Source organism: Gossypium arboreum, chromosome 11, assembly GCF_025698485.1.
Source record: "Gossypium arboreum isolate Shixiya-1 chromosome 11, ASM2569848v2, whole genome shotgun sequence".
Classification (NCBI taxonomy): domain Eukaryota; kingdom Viridiplantae; phylum Streptophyta; class Magnoliopsida; order Malvales; family Malvaceae; genus Gossypium; species Gossypium arboreum.
The window spans coordinates 99,504,730-99,510,729 of record NC_069080.1 but is presented as its reverse complement, the minus strand read 5'-3'; positions in this window follow the sequence as shown (position 1 = coordinate 99,510,729).

Below are 6,000 nucleotides of genomic sequence, written 5' to 3'. Positions count from 1 at the left end.
TTCTGGAAGTTGTAGATTCCGTGACCGCTCCTGTTACAAGTGCGGATCAGTTGACCACTTCATTAAAGATTGCCCGAGGTTGTCTCGAACAGAATGTAGATCGAGTGGGAACCGGGCGCTACCACGCCCGAGGTAGACCATCTAGAAATATGGGCAATGCTAGTGGTGGTCGAGAGGATCTAGAGATGCTACGACCAGATCCGAGGCTCGCGCTCTGCTAGAGCTTATGCTATACGCACCTGCGAGGATGCTTCATCGCCGGATGTTATTACGGTACTTTCACTCTCTTTGATACTAATGTGATTGCTTTGATTGACCCCGGTTCCACTCATTCTTATATATGCAAAACCTTAGCATCCAAGAAGACTTTACCTATTGAGTCTCATCGAGTTCGTAATTGGTGTCAAATCCCTTGGGTCGTTACGTGCTTGTTGACAAAGTGTGTAAGAAATGCCCCTAGTAATTCGAGGATCCTGTTTTCCGCGGACTTGATGCTTTTGCTATTCGATTTAATTTGATGTTATCCTCGGTTTAGATTGGTTGACCGTGCATGATGCGGTTGTGAATTGCAAAGGCAAGACTATTGATTTGAAATGCATAAATAATGAGATAATCCGAGTTGAGTCTACGGACTTAAAGGGTTGCCACCGTAATATCGCAATGTTGGCCCGTAAATATGTGAGAAAAGGGTGCAAGCATACCTTGCATATGTACTTGATGACAAGGAATTGGAAAAGAAACCCGAATCTATGCCGGTGGTTTGTGAATACCCGGATGTTTTTCCCGAAGAATTACCGGGTCTACCACCTATTCGGGAAGTAGAGTTTGGTATTGAGCTTGTACCTGGGACTACGCCGATTTCGATAGCTCCGTATCGTATGGCACCAACCGAGTTAAAAGAGTTGAAAGCTCGGTTGCAAGAATTGACGGATAGAGGTTTCGCCGACCCGCTTTCTCACCTTGGGTGCACCAAGATTGTTCGTGAAAAGAATGATGGAACCATGAGGTTGTGCATTGACTATCGTCAGTTGAATAAAGTGACGATAAAGAATAAATATCCGTTACCGCGTATTGATGACTTGTTCGATCAGCTAAAGGGAGCCTCAGTGTTTTCAAAGATAGATTTGAGATCGGGTATTACCAGCCATAATTCGAGATTCTGGACGCATCCAAAACCGCTTTCGAACGAGGTATGGTCACTACGAGTTCTTGGTGATGCCGTTCGGGCTCACTAATGCCCCCGTGGTATTTATGGATTTGATGAATCGGATCTTTAGGCAAGATTTGGACCGGTTCAGTAGTTGTGTTCATCGATGACATCTTGGTCTATTCAAGAGATGAGACCGAACATGTGAACACCGAGATTAGTGTTGCAAATTTTACGGATAAGCAGTTATACGCTAAGTTCAGCAAGTGTGAGTTTTGGTTAAGAGAGGTTAGCTTCTTGGGTCATGTGGTATCTCAGATCGGTATTCGAGTCGACCCGAGCAAAATTACGACCATACTTAATCGGAAACCTCCAAGAAATATTACCGAGGTTCGAGCTTTTTGGGACTTGCCGGTTACTACCGACGGTTTGTAAAAGGATTCTCGATGATAGCCACACCCATGACGAAACTGCTTCAGAAGGATGTCAAGTTTGAATGGACGGAAAAGTGTCGAAAAGTTTCGATCAATTGAAAACTCATTTGATGAAGCTCCAGCTTTTAGTGCGCAAATTAATCGGCAAAGAGTTTGTCATTTATAGTGACGCCTCCCTACTTGGGTTAGGTTGCGATTGATGCAAGAAGGTCGAGTTGTAGCCTACGCGTCGAGACAATTAAAGCCACATGAGAAAAATTATCCGACCCATGATCTCGAATTAGCTGCCATCGTATTCGCCTTAAAGATATGGCGACATTACTTATTTGGTGAGAAGTGCCATGTGTATTCGGATCACAAAAGTCTCAAATATTTGATGACTCAAAGAGACTTAAATCTGCGACAAAGACGTTGGCTCGAGTTGTTAAAAGATTATGAGCTCGTCATTGATTATCACCCGGAAAGGCTAATGTGGTTACGGACGCCTTAAGCGGAAATCACTGTCGCTTTTACGAGCGATGAATGTACACTTGTCTATCCTACCCGACAATGTGTTAGTAGCCAATTAAAGGCCAAACCATTGTTGACTCATCAAATTCGTGAAGCTCGAAAGATGATGATGAGTTGCTTGCAAAACGGGTGAGTGTGATCCGAACAAGGAATCGGAGTTTCAAATTGATGATGACGATTGTTTGAGGTTCGAAGTCGTCTGTGTGTTCCAAAGAATTGAACTTATTTCGATAATTCGAACGAAGCCCATTGTAGCCGAATGGCAATCCACCCGGGAGTATGAAGATGTACAACGATTTGAAACGTCGGTTTTGGTGGCATGGTATGAAACGAGACATCTCCGACTTTGTTTGAGATGTTTAATATGTCAACAAGTGAAAGCGGAACATCAAGTGCCTTCGTGGATTACTTCACCGATTACGATACCCGAGTGGAAATGGGATCGAGTCACAATGGACTTTGTGTCCGGACCGCCATTGTCGCAAGTAAGAAGGACGCGATTTGGGTTGTTGTTGATAGATCGACTAAGTCGGCTCACTTTATCCTGGCGCACGGATTTTTCATTGGATAAACTAGCTGAATTATACGTTTCTCGATTGTGAGATTACACGGGTACCGATTTACATTGTGTCGATAGAGATCCGAGATTCACCTCGCGATTTTGGAAGAAATTGCAAGAAGCTTTGGGTACCAAGTTGCATTTCAAAGACCGCCTTTCACCCCCAAACCGATGGTCAATCTCGAGCGGATAATTCGGATACTTGAGGATATGTTGAGATGTTGCATCCTCGAGTTCGATGGTTCATGGGAAGCAGTACTTACCTTTGATTGAATTCCTTACAACAATAGTTTTCAATCAAGTATTAAGATGGCGCCTTACGAGGCCTTGTACGGCGTAGATGCCATACACCATTGTTTTGGACCGAGCTCGGTGAGAACAAAATTTTTGGAGTGGATTTGATTAAAGATTTGAATGAAAGTAAAAGTAATCCGTGAAAATCAAGATAGCCTCCGATCGTCGAAGTCGACGCGGATCTCAAACGAAAAGACATTGAGTATCAAGTGGAGATAAAGTGTTTCTTAAAGTTTCGCCTTGGAAAAGATACTCGATTTGGCCAGAAGGCAAATTGAGCCCGAGGTTCATCGGGCCATATGGGATATCCGAACGAGTCGGTCCAGCTATGTATCGTTTGATTTTGCCCCGAACTTGAAAAGATTCACGACGTCTTTCATGTTTCGATGCTTGGCGCTATAGATCTGATCCGTCGCACGTAATTAGTCCATCAGAGGTTGAAATTCAATCCGATATGAGTTATGAAGAAGAACCGATTCGTATCCTAGCTCGTGAAGTGAAGGAGTTGCGAAACAAAAGGGTTCCATTAGTAAAAGTGTTATGGCTCAAACACGGATGGAAGAAGCTACTTGGGAACCCGAGAGCTCTATGAAAGAGCGTTACCCAAACCTATTTACCGGTAAGATTTTCGGGGACGAAAATTTCTTAAGTGGGGGAGAGTTGTGACAGCCTTAAAACGACCCTAGTCGGAATGTGGTTTTGGGACCACAAAACCGAGGCATAAAAATAATTTGATATTTATTTTGATGCCTATAATATGTGTTAACTCATGTGTGACATTTTTGATGCTTTAATTTAGAGTTATAAATGTGAATTTCACTAGAAAGGACCTAGTAGTAAACTTTAAAAGTATGAGGGGGAAATGTGTAATGACTAGTTGATCATGCATGCAAAAATGAGGGGTTTGCATGTCAACTTCCCCATTTATTAGCTAATGGCCGGCCATGACAAGGGTGTATGGGCTAAACATGTCATGAAACATGTTTTGTTGGTGCATTAGGGAGAAACAATAAACAAATAAGTATGGGTGATAAAGAAAGAAAAAAAAATGTGTGTGAAGGCTTCCCCCCCCCATTGCCGTGAGTAGAGGAAAAGAGAAGAAAAAAATTGTTGTTCATCTTTTTTTCACTTTCTTTGAGCTGAAATTCTAAGGAAGAAGGAAGGGGTCTTGCTTCATGCTTGGTTTGGAGGGGGGATTAGGAGGAGGTTTGGCCATACTTGTGTTGAGATTAAGGTAAGTTTATGTTTTGCCATGAGATTCATGTATATTTTAGTAGTTAGCTTGAGTTCTAACTAGCCATGGTTCAAATCCTCACTATGTCATGGAGATGATATTCGGCTAAGGTGAGATTGTGTTGACATCATTTGCATGCTAAAAGTGAAACTTTGTAATGGTGCATGTGATGGTGGATTGATGATTTTTGAATATTCTTTTTAACACTTTTGAGTGAGAGTTTGATAGATACTATGAGATTAAACTTCATGACATTGTAAGCCTGTAAGTTGGATGATGAAATCCATGCTTTGTGATGGTAAATGGTGTGGAAGGAACATTCGCCATGATGAAAATATATGGGATAGTTATAATCAATTTGAGATTCGCCCTTGCACCTACATGCATATATGTTGCACATGATGTATTGGTATGACATATATACTATCTCAAGGTATATATTTTGCATATGATGATGTTTCGGTTATGAAATAAATGAGAGATGTGTATTGAGCTACGATATGTAATACGTTAATTAGTAAAATGTATGCTGTTTTGTGTGGTATTAGTGTATGATTGGCCTCAACATGGACATGCATATTCGCCACATGAGGGAAATTGGTGTGCATGCATTCGGTTAGAGGCAAGCATATTGATGCCTAACGAGTATATATATTGGCTAAGTACCTTGTATTCCTCTTCGATGCTCAAATGATTAAACCGATTTATTTGTTAAATTAAGCTCAAGAGCAAAGGGAACTAGATCCGACAAAGGGAAGGAAAAAGTGGTCGATTAGCCATTGAAATCGCTCGACGACATCCTATGTAAGTTCTTGAGTAATAGAGCTTAAATTCGAATTGATTAGATCATGTTTAAAGCAAATTAAAATCATGCTCTTTGTGTGTGGCTATTGAGCCGAAATTGCAAATGTGATAAGTGACTTGTATTTGAATTTTGCTAATGAAAACGAAATATGAATGTGTTATGATTTATTGATAAATGTACATGGTTATTCGAATGATATCCTGCTAAGCCTCAAGGCTTTGTGCTAAGTGACTAAATCCGAATAAGATCCGACGGCATATGTGCGAAGTTACTAAATCCGGACTAAGATCCGAAGGCTTTCGAGCGAGCTACTAAACCGGGTTAAGTCCCAAGGCATTCGTGCGAAGTTATCAGAATTAGGCTATGTCCCAAGGCATTTGAATGTGTAGCCATATCCGGTTAAACTCAAGATACGTGATTCAAGAATGAATGAACTGCTGTAAAATTTCAGCTAATACGCTTGAAAATTCCAGCAACGAGGTATGTTCGTATGTGCTTTGGAATAGTTGATTCCTTCGAATAATACTCGCTCAATCGAGAAATGAGCTTTGCATTTGGCTAAGATGAACCCCTTATGTATGAATATAGGGGTTGGAATGTGAAATAAGTATGATATTGAGAATTTGTGCATATGAAATTATCCGTTAGCTATATGAATGTTATGCTTTTGTTGTGCTGGAATCCTTGCTCTAACTTACTAAGCATAAATTGCTTACTCTGCTTTCTCTGCTTTCTCTGTCTATAGATTTTGGCTCGTCACTATCGGACTCGGGATTTCTGGAAGTCAAGTCTCCCACACTATCAAAGTCCCTTTCGTATATATTTTGGTTGGATTTTGAAATGGCATGTATAGGACTACCCTTTTGTTGCGCTTTTAAGTACTTTTGTGATGTATGTGTGTACGACCATGCGAAAATGGCTCGTAAAAGTGGAGTATGGCATTAGACCATTTGTGCTTATGTATATATGTATGGTTTTATGATGTGACTACGGACTGAATGGAAGTGTGAGCAAATG